General features: G+C 45.3%; 1 protein-coding gene across 1 annotated transcript in view; it reads left to right on the top strand.

Moving 5' to 3' along the window:
- Nucleotides 1-17,365, top strand: part of LOC126187460 (irregular chiasm C-roughest protein) — an 853,136-nt gene that overhangs the window by 237,982 nt on the left and 597,789 nt on the right. Inside the window, exon 2 of the mRNA XM_049928554.1 lies at nt 13,701-13,761. The gene's annotated coding sequence lies outside the window, so the exon portion shown is untranslated. The remainder of the gene's footprint in view (nt 1-13,700; nt 13,762-17,365) is intronic.

The raw sequence follows: 17,365 nt of genomic DNA, 5'->3' as shown, positions 1-17,365 counted from the left end.
GTCACGTATTTTGATACTCGCGAACTCACTCGTGAAAATCTATAGGGTAGTCTCCGTTGACTTTGGCAAGAAGCAACTTTTCAAAGTACAATTAAGGTAAAAAAATCCGAAAATTTTCCTGGAGTTGTTTTCGAAAGTCTTGAAATTACCGAGACGAGTATCTTGCCAGTGTCGATATCAGTAACAGGCAAAAATCATAGACGTTCTCGATTCCCGTGACGGAGGATCTATCTGTATACATAATCAAGTTTGTACGGAACCCTGGGTGCACGATTACTACTCGCAATTACCGGATTTTTGTGAATTAAGCCGCTTAGGTCACTCAGTACATTTCTTTATTTGTAACGTCGTTTCGGCTGCTGCTTTATCAAATCAAAACATAAATGTTGTAAAATACTGTTCAGTGTGTGTTTCAACGAAACCTATGACTAAGCGTCAGTGTCCCACTTAGGCATACGGGAAATTTATTTCCGTTATGTCGTTTAACGCTGGTGCGTCAAATATGAGTAAATTCGTCATGCAAAGGACTAATTGGCAATCGTCGATCAGACCGTACATGTGGGCCCACTTGTGCAATTTTCACAGAATGCACATCGCAATTATCGGATAGTTAAACGATTACCGAATGAAAACAGTGATTTCTGTGGTTTAGTAAACAGTGCCTACATTGTAATGTGCGCGAACCCCCCCCCCCCCTTTTTTCAGAAACGATTCGTAGCTACGACGAGTGTAAATCGTTTGCACGGTGTTACAACGTATAGTGACGTAGTGATACACAGACGTTTCCCGCCGCGTTAGGAGAAAAGTTATGGCAACGTGATCTAAGCGGCGGTCGGGATGCCGGTAAGAGGTAAAACAAGCTCTGGCGCAAACCGGCTTCCCGCATGCGATGCTGCGTGCCTCGAACGGGAGCAGCAAAACACCTCTGTGCGGCCCGCCGGGATAATAACGGGATGCGGCGCCAGGTAGTCGGACGGGGCGGGGGGGGGGGGGGGGCGCAGCCAGACGGGACAAGGAGACACGACGCCATGTCGCCTCCAAAACGGCTCCTGGCTAGTGTTCGGCAGTCCGACAACCGAGAACGGACGTCAAGAATTCCAATGGCAGATCCGAGAAAAAAATTGCGCAGCACTTCTCCAATTTATCGGTGAGCCACGCCAATAGCGCCAGTACTGTGGTACTAGACTTTCAACGTGAAGCAGGACAGCAGACATGTACCTGCAGCCTGTAAGCTGTGTATCGATATACGAATCGACAGCGTCGTGTTCGTTTCTTTTGGACAGCGATCCGTGGAGGTTGCCGCGAAAGGAGAGCGTTGCGCTATTCCGTGATACAGAGTAATGAAATACTGTATCGTTTGTCGGAGTAAGGAGCGGGTCGTGAACTTAAAAGGTTTATTTGAGCGGCGATAGGCAATTATTTCACAGGGTGTGTGCGTTTGTGCCGCGAAATACTGAAAACGTTACTTTCAGTGCACATTTTAAGGTAATTCGTGTGCGTTATAAGCTTATATTCGTATGCATATGACTCGCCGCGTTGACTGAACCAAGAAGATCGTGGTTACGACTACGATAAAACCATCAGTAGACACATGGTTTGACTGAGAGAGTGATTCAGATTTTAGCATGAGAACAGACTGTGTAGATTGCAACCCTCAGAAAGAAAACATCTCAGAATACATTCGATATCACGAGAATGGTATTACCTTAATCTGTATAATAACAGCCGGCCTTTGTGGTCGAGAGGTTCTAGGCGCTTCCGTCCGGAACCACGCGGCTGCTACGGTCGCAGGTTCGAATCCTGCCTCGTGCATGGATGTGTGTGATGTCCTCAGATTAGTTAGGTTTAAGTAGTTCGAAGTCTAGGGGAGTGATGACGTCAGATGTTAAGTTCCATAGTGCTCAGAGCCAGATGAACCTTTTTTGAACCACATAATTAGGAAACTGGGTTACTAATTTTTATTGCCAATGACACACGGGAAATTAAACTCCCGCCGAGTACACCTAGGAATGCTTGGGCACTATCGGAGATTTAGTTTGATTTCATGCAATTGGGAACAATGTAGTTCTGTGAATAGAAGACCAAGAAAGGAATCAAGGAATCGTCCATTTGGTAGTGAATAAAAGTGTGGGGGATAAAAGTAATAGAACAACAGTAAGACTCGAATACAGCAAACACTTTAAATTGGATGTAGTTAGCAGTAGTTACGCAGAGTTCAAGTGGCTTGCACATGGTAGACTATCGTGGAGAGCTGCATCAAATCAAAACTCGGATTGAAGACCACAACAAATACAACAACAACAACAACAAAAATGGTCGTACAACTTTTCTGTGAGAGAGGACTTTACCAGATGCAACAATATCGTATGGCGATACCTCCCAACCATGAAGGAGGTGCAGCGTTCTGTCTGATAATTCTCAATCCATCAGCAAGACGTTTCGTCAGAGAGAGAGAGAGAGAAAGAGAGAGAGACAGACAGACAGTCTAGTCCCACAGTGCTTAGAGCCATTTGAACCGTCTGTATAATAACAACCGTTCCCTCCATGTCGAAGTTTATATTGTGTTGAAGCACTTCTGCATATACAACTCTTTCAAAGAAGCCTCGGAATACCTAACGTATTGACCGACCGCCGTGTCATCCTCAACCGACTGACCTCATCGGTTGCGGGTATGGAAGGGTGGATGATCAGCACACCGCAGTTTACGTGACCTAGAGCCGCTAGGACTTGCTCAAGTAGCTTCTCAATTGGCATCACGAGACTGAGTGAACCCAAGTGGGTCAACAGCGCATAGCGGCCCCGATGGTCACCTAACCAAGCGCCAGCGGTGCCCGACGGCGCTTAACTTCAGTGATCTGACGGGAACGGTGAGTCCACCGCGGAACGACCGCTCATTCAGCATAGACAATGTGTTTGACTGTTATAGATACAAACGAGAGGACGAGTAGAGGACAATGAAGGAAGCCCCGATATGAAGTACACACAAGCACAGTCATGCCAGTGTCACAACACAACGTCTAAGGCTGCATTTATTTCGAAACACTGCAAGGGAGGTGTATATTACAAATGATATACTGCCCTCGTCTGATTTCTTTTCTTTTTTGTCATACCCAAGTACTGGTTAACAGGGTTTCGACAACAAGTGTAACAGTCGTGGCTCGCTAATATGTTGGCATCCCAGGTCCCTCACTTGAAATGGCCTGATTTTTTTTGTTCGGGGATATTTAAGAGCCTTGGTGTATTCCAGTCCTGTCAGTACTGTCGAAGAACTCTGGAAACACATGGTGGATGGTTGTCAATGCATTCGAAATACGCCTGGAATTTTCGAACGTGCGCGGGTATCGATGAGAAGACCTGCTTTCACTTCAGTGGTAGCCATGTGACATACTTCTTACGTCTCCAGAATGAGATTTTCACTCTGCAGCGGAGTGTGCGCTGATATGAAACTTCCTGGCAGATTAAAACTGTGTGCCGGACCGAGACTCGAACTCGGGACTTTTGCCTTTCGCGGGCAAGTGTTCTACCATCTGAGCCACCCAAGCACGACTCACGCCCCGTCCTCACAACTTTGAAAGGTAGGAGACGAGATACTGGCAGAAGTATAGCTGTGAGGACGGGGCGTGAGTCGTGCTTGGGTAGTTGGTAGAGCACTTGCCCGCGAAAGACAAAGGTCCCGAGTTCGAGTCTCGGTCCGGCACACAGTTTTAATCTGCCAGGAAGTTTCATATTTGTTACGTATTTGTGCTCAAGTGTTTATCTGCAGTCTGGAGCCTCGGGAACTCTTAGACTTTCTTGCACTGACTCATAATACACAGTACGTAGAAAACCATTGATTTCTGGACTTGTGTTTAGTAGGACTTTCATTGTACTCTACTCGTCCCTTTTGTTGGTGCCTGTAATAGTACAGAAACGAACGTAAGACGAGAGAAGGAGTAACTTGTATTGGAGCTTCAGGAATTGATATAGGCCACCATTGTAATACAAACTTTACTATCACCTACGGAAGTGGGGTGAAAAGTGACGTTGTAAGGTTCTACATTATGAGAAGTGGCAGTTTGTTTGTGATAATTGCCACAGAAAGCACATTTCCTGAGTTAGTGTATAAGGTAGACTATTTAGATTCCAAAGTTTATATTGTTGTCAAGTAATCACTAAGCACTGCCGGGTACTTCCCACTCGAGTGTTGGGTGAATCGGATGTGTTGAGTTGGCCGTGCTGGTGTGGTGACCTGGTCTCCGAATGCTGTTGCTCCACCTTAGTACATATTAAATAAGATAATGTCTGGCTATTTACTGGCGTGCGCTAATATTGCAGGAAACGGAAGGTCGCATTTAGGGAGCATTTGCAGTTTTGGTTTGTCCATACCGTAACTTGTGCTTTAACTCTCAGGACATTGCCAGTTTAAGCATTTCACAATATGCATGAATTCATAAAAAGTTCAGTTCTATCTTTACCCCTTCTTCTTCCAAAATAATGAAAGCAGGAAGAAGTTTTTATAAACAAGATTTCTGTTCAAAATCCGTTGCTATTTCTATTCTCTGTAACAAAGATTAATATTGTGTCCGTGTTCACAGCCTCTAGTGCGGTTAATTAATACACAGATGAATTGTAAAAGATTTTAAATTATTCGTCATTGAGCCTCCACATCCCACTTGCCTATTCAAAAGTTTCTAAAGAAAAATTTGTTCTGGCGTGCATTGCAGTTCGCGAGATGGGGACTACTAATTGATCATCTGTTGACGCTTGGCGTCCTTTCACTGCACTCCGCAAGGTTTATTTACGTAATATCCTAAGCACCTTGGTGTCTTTCAGCTCATCTAGTTGCAGATGAATTTAATTGCATTTCATAGTAAAGCTACATTTCCGTTGTTGCACAGGTAAGCCGTATTACTAGTAGGACCAAGATGAACTTGCGAGAAACAATTAGTAAATTCCGTCCATGCGCAAATTTTCTACACCATCCAGAAGTTATATTTATAACTATACAGATTTAGCAGGTAACAGCTGTCCATTGCAACAGTGGATTTTTCATGAGTATGTCTTTAAGTGTATTACTCATAGGTACTCTTTACATTCAATTATTAGTCATTTACGGATTGTCAAGTTCAGTATAGAATAATTAAATCTCACATTCTGGATGAAATTTGTACAGTTAATATTTATATTCAAAAGTAGTTTAGTTGTAGCACTTCCAGTTCGCGGCATAGTGGCGACATTGTAACCGGAATTTAGAACACTTCCTTCTGGATTGCTGATAGTACAGTCACTCATTGTTTAGTGTGGTAGGGAACAGTAATATGTAGGGAGGTCCATTGATCGTGACCGGGCCAAATATCTCACGAAATGAGCGTCAAACGAAAAAACTACAAAGAACTAAACTTGTCTGGCTTGAAGGGGAAACCAGATGGCGCTATAGTTGGCCCGCTAGATGGCGCTGCCATAGGTCAAACGGATATCAACTGCGTTTTTTAAAATAGGAACTCCCATTTTTATTACATATTCGTGTAGTACGTAAAGAAATATGAATATTTTAGTTGACCACTTTTTGCGGTTTGTGATAGATGGTGCTGTAATAGTCCTATGACGGTGCAATCTAGCGGGCCAACCATAGCGCCATCTGGTTTCCCCCTTCAAGCTAGACGAGTTTCGTTCTTTGTAATTTTTCGTTTGATGCTTATTTCGTGAGATATTTGGCCCGGCCACTATCAATGGACCATCCTGTATATACGGACTCTAAACAAGGAAGTGTCGTTTAAAGTTAAACCTCGTAGACAGTCACCTATACAGGAAAATTAAACACCCAGGAAACTTACAGTAGTAAAAAATCATTACTACCGTACCAGAAGGACCACTTACAAGATTGCGCAATTGTGTATACTCAAGGAGATAATTAGAACTTTGACTACCTCTATCGCTACGAGGTATGCTGTCGATCAGTCTGTGATTCAGCAGATAACAACAAAAGACACCGGTAACGCCGGTAGGTATCCGCTCACTGGTATAAGGATGGGCCAGAGTTCAGCGACAGTTAAGCTGCAGAAACTGAGTTTGGTGCAGCCCGGTCTTTTGAAACCGCAGTGTGTTTCTGCAGCCTGGGAGGCGGGGACGTGCGACAGCGCGGTGATTAAGAGATGGCGACAGAGGGCGGCCGGCACCTGCCATTAGGCCCGCCGCGAGTCTTCCGTGTGTGATCAATCAGGCCGGGCGCCCGCCTTAAACGCCTGCTGCTGTAATTGCGGCGGCTCTAACGAGGCGCGCCAATCGATGCCCGGCACGGCGCTGTTTGCACTCTGCTCGCCGGCCGCGCACCGCCTCGCAGCCCGCCCCCACCTCCCCCGACCTTTTTCCCGAATCACTGCGCACAGACTGCCGCGCTCCGCCGTCGGATGTTTGACCCGCTGCCGGGCGAGCAGCCGCCGGCTGGCGGTGGGCGGCACGGTGGACTGGCAACCGCGACACATCAGCGAAAATATTAGCGGATAAACAGGAAAACATGCAAGCACAGCACATAGCAGTGGTATGTAAACTGTGCGAGAACCAGAAAAGAGCAAGCTGCTAGCATCTGGAACCTGATCCTGCAGACAACTTGACATTTACACTAATGGACCAAAACGTAATGACCACTGCTCAACTCAAGATTCAGCCAGTGGCGTTTCAAGCACGTGATGCGGCAAGGCAAGTACACTACTGGCCATTAAAATTGCTGCACCAAGAAGAAATGCAGATGATAAACGGGTATTCATTTGACAAATATATTATACTACAACTGACATGTGATTACATTTTCACGCAATTTGGGTGCATAGATCCTGAGAAATCTGTACCCAGAACAACCACCTCTGGCCGTAATAACGGCATTGATACGCCTGGGCATTGAGTCAAACAGAGCTTCGATGGCGTCTACAGGTACAGCTGCCCATGCAGCCTCAACACGATACCACAGTTCATCAACAGTAGTGACTGGCGTATTGTGACGAGCCAGTTGCTCAGCCACCATTGACCAGACGTTTTCAGTTGATGAGAGATCTGGAGAATGTGCTGGCCAGGGCATCAGTCGAACATTTTCTGTATCCAGAAAGGTCTGTACAGGACCTGCAAAATGCGGTCGTGCATTATCTTGCTGAAATGTAGGGTTTCGCAGGGATCGAATGAAGGGTAGAGCCACGGGTGGTGACAGATCTGAAATGTAACCTCCACTGTTCAAAGTTCCGTCAATGCGAACAAGAGGTGACCGAGACGTGTAACCAATGGCACACCATACCATCACGCCGGGTGATACGCCAGTATAGCGATGATGAATACACACTTCCAATGTGCGTTCACCGCGATGTCGCCAAACACGGATGCGACAATCATGATGCTGTAAACAGAACCTGGATTCGTCCGAAAAAATGACGTTTTGCCATTCGTGCGCCCAGGTTCGTCGTCGAGTATACCATCGCAGGTGCTCCTATCTGCAGCGTTAAGGGTAACTGCAGCCACGGTCTCCGAGCTGATAGTCCATGCCGCTGCAAACGTCGTTGAACTATTCGTGCAGATGGTTGTTGTCTTGCTAACGTCCCCATCAGTTGACTCAGGGATCAAGACGTGGCTGCACGATCCGTTACAACCATGCGGATAAGATGCCTGTCATCTCGACTGCTAGTGATACGCTGCCGTTGGCATCCAGCACGGCGTTCCGTATTACCCTCCTCAGCCCACCGATTCCATATTCTGCTAACAGTCATTGGATCTCGACCAATGCGAGCAGCAATGTCGCTGTACGAAAAACCGCAATCGCTATAGGCTACAATCCGACCTTGATCAAAGTCGGGAATGTGATGGTACGCATTTCTCCTCCTTAGAAGAGGCATCACAACAACGTTTCGCCAGGCAACGCCGGTCAACTGCTGTTTGTCTCTGAGAAATCGGTTGGAAACGTTCCTCATGTCAGTACGTTGTAGGTGTGGGGAATGGTTCTAGCGACGATATCGGCCACAATTGGGGGAATGCGCTGACGTAAGCGACTTTGACAAAGGGCAGATTGTTGTGGCCCGGTGCCTGGGTACGAGCACGTAGCAAATGGTGAAACTGATCGGCTGTTGTATGCTATTATCGTCAGCATCTATGGAAAGTGGTTTAAGGACGGCAAATACACGACTAGGTAGCGAGGTATTGAACGTCCATGCCTCATTACTGAACGTGGAGACAGGGACTCGCACACTCTGTAAATCAGAATAAACGGAGATCTGTTACAGGTTTAAATGTAAATGTCGTGTGACTACGGCCTCCCGTCGGCTAGACCGTTCGCTGGGTGCAAGTCTTTCGATTTGACGCCATTTCGGCGATTTCCGCGTCGATGGGGATGAAATGATGACGATTAGGACAACAAAACACCCAGTCCCTGAGCAGAGAAAATCTCCGACCCAGCCGGAAATCGAACCTGGGTCCTTAGGATTGACATTCTGTCGCGCTGACCACTCAGCTACCAGGGGCAGACAGTTACAGGTTGACGACAGGGTACAATGATTGTGTAGACGTGAGGCTGATCGAGGCATGTACTTCAACACTGAAGCAGGCCGGTGTGGAAGGTATTATGCTGTGTCAGATATTTACCTGGGCTCCTAAGGAACTTGTCGTAATTGTAGAAGGCACCATGACAGTCGTGGATTATGAGAAAATTGTGGCAGACCATCTGCATCCCTTCATACAAGATGTCTTCCCCGATTGAGATGTCATCTTCCAGCAGGATAATAGTCCGCGTCACATAGGCAAGAACCGTGCCACAGTGGATTGAGGAGCCTGGTAGCGAACTATTGCTCATGTCTCCGACAGCAAATTTGACCAATATGAACCCTGTAGAATACATTTGGGATTCTATCGGTTGCAATTTCCGCGCTCGCAAACCAGTGGCCTTGATTTACGGGAATACCGTGACCTGTGCGTAGACATTCGGTACTACGTACCTCCGGAAATCCAGCAAGTAATGCTTCCTGGACTCGGGTAGGCGCGGCGGCCAAGAATCGAATCCACCCGGCGGATTAACGACGATGGCCGGTGTGCTGGCCAGCCTGGATGAGGTTTTTAGGCGGTTTTCCACATCCCGTTAGATGAATACCGGGCTGGTCCCCATGTTCCGTCTCAGTTACATGGCTCGCAGATATCTGAACACATTCGCACTATTCCATAGACTACACTCGACGCAGACAGTTGGGGTTTACTAATTCCGTCCTGGGGGTAAGGGGTGGCGGCAGGAAGGGCATCCGGCCACCCCTTAAACATTAACATGCCAAATCCGATTAACGATGGCTGACCCTGCGCAACTGCGGGACAAGGTGCAAGCGACAGAATTGTAGCTTAGCAGAGCTATACTGAATAGTCTTAGGAAACCAGGAATGTCTAAATAAGCATGGGAGAGACCAAGAGGTCTTAATATTCCAAAGGAACACATAGCTTGGAATATCCTGTCTTTATTGTGTTTTAGTATCTTAGGTGAGCCAAGATGAAGATACAGATATTTGTGATCACTGATGAAGGGGGGTGGGGGGGGGGGCGGGACTGGCACCGCACAATTACGGAATACGAGTCCATAGTCTTACTACTGAGCTATCTCAACCAGCAGAAAGTGGAAGTAGAAGAGAGAAAGACAGGGGGAGCACAAGAATAATGGGAAGAGAGAGGGGGAAAGAGGAGCAGAGACACGAAAAAATAGGCTGGGGGGGGGGGGTGGAAGTTTGGTCAGGAAGAGAGACAGATAGGGAAGGAAGAGAAGGGACAGAAAGAAAGGAAAGGACAGGGGGAAGCATGGAGGATAATAAGAAATAGGCAGAAAAACAAAGAACGAAAAATGGTAGAGGATGGCCGGCCGGAGTGGCCGTGCGGTTCTAGGCGCTCCAGTCTGGAACCGAGCGATCGCTACGGTCGCAGGTTCGAATCCTGCCTCGGGCATGGATGTGTGTGATGTCCTTAGGTTAGTTAGGTTTAATTAGTTCTAAGTTCTAGGCGACTAATGACCTCAGAAGTTAAGTCGCATAGTGCTCAGAGCCATTTGGTAGAGGATGAAGTACATAAGGTACAGGGGTCGAAGATAGAGAAGAACTGTAAGAAAGAAAAAGAGTGAGGGGATACAAAGTTTGAAAAAGAATTTTGGTGAGTAAGAAAAAATTAAAAAAGAGAGACATCGAGTAAGTAAAAAAGAAAGGAATCGAAAAATAATTACTTCGAAATAAAAATTCGTAGATTTTCCTCCGTTTCATTTCATTACATCTCCTTATTGTAGTTCGTAGTGTGTAGCACCTATGTTAGCCGTTTGTGAGTCTTTATCGATCCAGCAACTGAAATATGGGGCTTTATTCAGTGCTACCTGAATACCTGGACTTTCCCATGTTTGAGTATTCGGTGTCAGGGCTGAGGAAAAAATCGCTGGCAGCGAAGAAGCGAGAAGGGAAAAATTGGCCAATTTCGGAGTAATACGCGGGTGCAAATTCCACTGACGAGGAGATACGAGCCAGTGGCGGCTGGGTGCCGCATACCTAGTCCACTCGCAGCGGCGGCCCACTAAATTCAGTCGCTACCCGCCCCTAGGCGTGCTGGCGCCCAGCGCGGGGCCTCGATGAATTTACCGCCACATAAACAATCTCTCCCGCAGCGCGGCTGCCTTCCCGGGTGCGGCAAATTGCCGGCAGGGCGCTGTAGCAGGTGGTCCGACGTCAGGAAGGCGCGCCGCTGGATCCCCGCCCAAATGCCTGCTGCCGCTGCCGCTGCCCGCTGCTTCCGCGCTACGCACGGAAACCTATCGCCAAGGCGCCGTCGCCTGCACGCAAACGGACATGCTACCCGCATCGCTTACTTTTTAACCTTGTCTGCCACCCCTGCTGTGCATCGTATACTTTTCTGCTGTGCAGGGTCGTCGGTCAGTATGAAGCGCTGTATACAGTGTGTACCACGGTCAGTAGAATACACGGTAGGGATCATGTGTGTGTGTATATGTGTGCGTGTGTGTGTGCTGTAGTAAAGAGCGTCGCTGACATGAAGCTGACCACTGCCGCAGGCTACTGCATTGTCCTTGCTTTCTCCAGGAAGACTAGGTTGTTTACGTGAGTGTGAGTTCTTATCAGTGATTAACAATCAAGTGCAGAGTTAGGCTACAGTTATCAGTGCACTGAGGGATTCTGCAACTATGTTCTGAATTGTCTTCGAAGAAAAATAATGGTTTGCACTGGGATCGCGAGTTGTACTAACCACTACAGACACGGAAAGCCCGCCGGAGTGGCCGAGTGGTTCTAGGCGCTACAGTCTGGAACTGCGCGACCGCTACGTCGCAGGTTCGAATCGTGCCTGGGGCATGGATGTGTGTGATGTCCTTAGGTTAGTTAGGTTTAAGTAGTTCCTAGTTCTAGGGGACTGATGACCTCAGAAGTTAGGTCCCACAGTGCTCAGAGCCATTTCAACCATTTGAACCAGACACGGAAAAATATTAGGAGTTACGTTTCACACAATTCCGAAGAACAATAAGAAGAAAGACGAATGGATGAATTCTTGTAAACGTGACGATTCGTTTTGAATGAATGCCTGTGAACGTATAGATTCGTTTTCAGTTGCTAATGCTTATAGGTACCCAATACATTTTGCTAATTCGGATTACGAAACGGTTTTGTAAAATGAAATGCTGAATCTTCTTCAGAATTCTGGTTGAAACTCACTATGCTTCAAATGGCTCTAAGCACTATGGGACTTAACATCTGAGGTCATCAGTTCCCTAGACTTAACCTAACTAACCTAAGGACAGCACAAACATTCATGCTCGAGGCAGGATTCGAACCTGCGACCGTAGAAGCAGTGCGGTTCCGGACTGAAGCCCTAGAACCGCTCGGCCACAGCGGCCGGCTAGTGGGTTGAAGCCTGATATTGTATCAGTTCTATATCGTCTGCTCTTGAGAATTAATGTAAGGAGTAGTAATGTGCCTATTAATACGAGAAAAAATCAGGCGCGAAAACAGATTTACCTCAGATAAGTAGAGGAAATTTTACAAGTGAATATATTACCAACTAATGAATATACTTGTAGTAGGGCTAACATTAACGCTGAAAACGAACGATGCTGTTAACAACTACGTTCGTTTGTATCAGCAATTAGAAATTATGGATAAAGAAATAAAAGAACTTAGGCAGGGTCGTTTCTCTCGGTGTAACACTGGGTAACTTAAAATATTTTCCAAATAAGCTTGAGTGCTGTTTTTGTGACTATCAATAAGATGCGGTAATTTAAGGGTTGTGTACTGAAGTACGAATATTTTTGTGTTATCTAAGTTCACTTCTCAAATAATTCTTAGTCATTGATATTTATTCTACAAAATTGAACTTTTTCTTGTCGACCTTCACACTAATTTCATTGCTATACCAGAGACATATCTTACTGTCCCCAAATGCTCTTCGGAGCGTCTGTAGCTTAATATCTTTACTTCTGTAGCATCTTTGAAATTAATATTCTTCTTACTTACGTTTAGCTGGGCCACTTTTTGTATGTGTTAAGCGTGAGTGCTACCATGAAATGTAGGATGGAGTGTATTTAATCAGTTTCTCGAGAACTTGACAGCGCTCACGTAGTGCTCTGCCAAAACGTCGAAATTTTTAAATTTCTATCGGAAATAAACGATTAATGTGTCACACATAAATGTACACAACATAAGTCGATCGCACTCTTCATGTTTCCTTACTCTTAATACTATTTCACATATGTTTCTACGAAACACAAGAAATTCGTTCAAGAGTTTATGGATTTTTAAACAAAATTCTTCTCTGACTGCTTGAATTCAATAGCTACTACCACAAGAGTCCAAACGGGAAAGCAAGAAAGGTCTGTAAGAGACATCTGAAGATGGATTTCTAAGAAATGCAAAACTGATAACAGTTCGATTTAAATAACCTTTTCTAAACCATACTTGAGGCTGGTTCCTGTTTCAAATTATTGTGATTTTGCTCCTCCTTTACCATGTTATGTTAACCGGGGACCTAGAAACGACGGAGAGGCTCTGTCGCCGCCGCAGCCGCAGCCGCAGCCGCAGCCGCAGTGGTCCACAACCCCACGACGACTACCGCAGTTCACTTCACCCCTCCGCCCCCCACACCGAACCCAGGGTTATTGTGCGGTTTGGCCCTCGGTGGACCCCCCCAGCGAACGTCTCGCACCAGACGAGTGTAACCCCTATGTTTGCATTGTAGAGTAATGGTGGTGTACGCGTACATGGAGAACTTGTTTGCGCAGCAATCGCCGACCTAATGTAGCTGAGGCGGAATAAGGGGAACCAGCCCGCATTCGCCGAGGCAGATGGAAAACCGCCTAAAAACTATCCACAGACTGGGCGGCTCGCCGGACCTCGACACAAATCCGCCGGACGGATTCGTGCCAGGGACCGGCGCTCCTTCCCGCCCGGAAAGCCGTGCGTTAGACCGCACGGCCAACCGGGCGGACTTCCTTTACCGTACTGGATATGTTTAGGAGGAAACACCAAGCACGCACTATGTAATAGAATTTGGCACATTAACATTACAATACTACACAATTTTACTTTAGCAAGTAAGATGTAAAAACGCCAAATCCAGGTGTGATTTTGTCATCATGATGTTTCCATTTTCGTAATCGCTAACACTGAAGTACATTTGTCGCCACCTCAGCAGTTATTCGCAGCTTGTGCTCAATCTTCCGTTTCTTTTTGTTCCAGATTATGAGAGGGCGGCCATCTCTCCCCGGTCGTCGCCTGCCGTGTTGAACGACTAGAAACGGTAAGGCGCCAGCGAGAAAGTCTTTAATGTTTCTCTCTCTGTGTCTCTCTATCGCACAAGTCTATCTCGTGTATGTATGTGGCGGCCACGACCTCTGCGTTCAGCCGTGCGCGTTCCCAGCCCATTAGCATCCTGCCGAATCCATTAATGTGTGGCCTCGCCTGCCCCACGATGGGTTTCCGTGACAGCCACCGGCAAAACCGAATTAGCTGCCACTGGCGGCCGAGCGTGCCCGCAGTTTCAATTATTCCTACTTGCGACTGGGCGCTAGTTTATGACTGGTGATCCACATAACTTCTTAGTTCAATGCATTTCATCACACACTGTTGCGACATGTCACTCTTACTAAATACCCCCTTATTTTCATTTAGAAAGATTTTTACTAACACATCTGAAATTATGTTAAAACATTATACACTGAATTCATGTCAATTTATATCCAACATTTGGTCTGCTCTTGTATCTAGATTAAAGGCTGAAAGAAAATAGCAAATAAATATTGATTTATGTTGGAGCCAGGGAAAAACAGTCATATGCACTAAGGAAGTACGAAAAGCTGGTGTGCAGTTACAACATATGTTGGAAATGGCGTCCAAGAGCGACTATACAAGTCTGAACCCGCTTAATATTACTGGAAAAAAACTTTCTGCAGATATGATTGTGATATGCGTCTCACGTACGCAGTTACTTCAGTTTTTACGTCAAAAAGCGTGCATGGGTGATTGCGATACAGTACAAATTTTCTTGCTCACCAAAGAAAAATTTTGATGGAGTAAGGTCCAGCGAGTGAAGGGGCCATAGATATTTTTTATTTATTTATTTATTTATCTGAGATCAGACCTTCCCCAAAAAACTCGTTACGAAGACTTGTAATGTTCTTAGCTGTGTGCGGAGTAGTTCCACCGTGTTAAAACCATTAGATGTTGATTGCGTCTTTCTTTAGCTGGTCAATGAAATCGTGGGTTAACAGACAATAACATTCACTGCTCACGGCTTCTTCAAAGAAATAAATGTCCAATAATGCGCCGTCTGAATATTGCTACCCATACTCCATTTTTATGATCATGCAGTGGCGTTTCAAGCACAGCACGAAGGTTCTCTGTTGACCATAATGATGGGTGTTCAGTGAGCAGAGAGGTTGAACCAGGCTCATCTGTATAGAGCATGACATCAAGAATATCAGTGATATTCCTCTCAACAAAAGATGTGAACCATTTGTTGTAACAGATTCGTCTTTCATTGCCGACATCTTTCAATTATCGCACTTTTGTCGCTTTATACGGCAACAATTTCAAGGTTTGCCAAACCACGTTATGCACGGTTGCAAGCCTCGTATGTTTTTCTTGCGCCAACTTGCGCAATTATTTTCCAGGTTTCTGCTGCACATAGTCATAAATATCCAACAACTTATTTTCGTTTACTGAAGATGGTCTTCCGGGTTCTTCAGCGCTAAGAATGTCCCTTGAAATTTGTCAATAAGTTGGACGAACCGCATTACAATGAAGTACAGCTGTTTCTGGGAATTTTTCAACAAATGCCTGCTGCAAAAAAGCTGTATATTTATCACAATGTGGAAACATATGTCCAACAAGGGAAATACGTTTCTCAGTGTCATATTTAAAATCAAATTGGACATATGAACACTACACATCGCATTCAGAAGCTTTAGCCAACTTAACCAAACCGTCTATGTTAAGAAAAAATAGAACGAATTAAAAGACGTAATCGTGTCTATGAAAAACCATTCTTGCCGACTTGTCTTTTGGCAATTTCAAATGTAATCTATATTCGTAGTTCAGTATACAGCAACTTTCCAAACGCACTGTACCTATGTTAACGAGGGTTCTGTCTCGTCTTTATTTCTCAAGTTTAGGTTTCACTGAACCAGAGAGAGATTTGTGAGATGTGTTCTGTAACTTTTTAAAAAGATACCTCTTTTGTCTTAGGGTCACTAAAGGAGAACAGTGGTGCAATAAAAGCTGTAATACTCCATCTGCAACAACAAGTAATGAATTGTAAACGACTATAAATCCCACCGTAGACATGTAACAGACAATTTTATATTGGTTTTCAGGGCAATGATACCAACGTCGATACGGCAGACAGTTCTTTGTTATCAAGTGTAAACAGTTTACAAGCACGTGCCTCTCACACATCGCCCATTCATGACCTCGTACCACTTGAAGGATTCATTTTCAATGAGTAGTTCCTAATTTCAAATTATTTAACTTAAGAGGCCTGCTGTGACACCCTATTTGTAAAGTTGGCATAACCACAATGAACGGTATTCATAAAGTTGTAATTATCACCTCGAAAAAATGAAGTTCCTACCACGAAAGCTGTTGACAGTGTTAGTTCTTCTCTCCATATTCTCCCTTCAATGTAAAACATTTTTCCCAACGATAGATGGCTTGGCGGTGACCTTGCTTGTAAGAGTAGCTGTTTTGATTGCTCAGGAGACGTTCCACATCGAAAATCACCTTGTCATCATTCTGGAAATTCCTGACTCGCAATGATTTCTTCATCCGCGGAAAGGTGAAGAAGCCACTGGTTGGCATAACAGGAGAGTGCTGGGAATAAGGAATATTTGAGATATCAAAGAAGGAGCTTGTTTGATTGTGTCTTGTGCAGAATGGGCTAGAACGTTGTCACGGAACAAAAATACCTTCTTGGACAACTTCACTCGAATCTTCGTTTTGACTGATTCCCGTAACCTCTTAAAGCAATTTCAACAGTCTCCTCCTGAGACGGTTTGCCTCTAACTAGCAACATCCGTTAGCTCCACACCAAGGCAGCCCACAAAACTCTAAGCATGTCCTTCACCCACATGTTTCCTTTGCTCCCGTCTCTAGGAGTCACAGTGAAATATCCAACACTCACCCATGGTGATCGAGCGCCTAATATCTGGAATGATATGACACAAGTGGCAAACCTCAGCGGTTGTTCGGTTTAGAGAGCTTTTTGAATGAGTGTGACCAGTCACATCTTCAAAGTGTCATGAGAAATTTTAAAAACTGATGTGTATATCATTTTCACTCTTTGATTGTCGCCTATTGTGATACGCCCCTCCTCGACTTACTACTAAATTCTCCACTTCTCTTGCGATTCCCGGTACTGCATTGAGGGACTGTGCACCACTTTGTTTTTCGTCTGTCAGACTTCTTTGTCTGCTGTGGAAGAGTGTACGCCATCTAACCAAGGTGTTACGCAATAGTGAGTTGTTGCCACACACTTCCAGTAGCACAGCATGGATTGTTGCAGCGATGTTACTCTTCAAACGCAGAACATCTATTGAGATGTTGCAAATGGATGTTACTCCCAATTTAACCGTAACATCCATGATAGCAGAAAGCGTATTTCTACCATAATTCACTAAAAAGCGTGGCAGTATGCACACTAGTAAAATTTACTTCTTCATTTGCTTGATGGGGTGCCAATAAAACAGAGATGTGGCAACACACTAAGAAATTATCAGTATCATTTATCAGTGTCGATAACACAGCTTTACTTAACTTTGGCCACAGTTTAATGCATGGCACTGGAACTACTATACATAGTATAATGAAATTCTAAACAGCTTTGTTGTCTCTACACTGTCTATGAT

Source organism: Schistocerca cancellata, chromosome 5 (assembly GCF_023864275.1).
Source record: "Schistocerca cancellata isolate TAMUIC-IGC-003103 chromosome 5, iqSchCanc2.1, whole genome shotgun sequence".
Lineage (NCBI taxonomy): Eukaryota > Metazoa > Arthropoda > Insecta > Orthoptera > Acrididae > Schistocerca > Schistocerca cancellata.
This window is presented reverse-complemented; position numbering and strand designations above follow the sequence as displayed.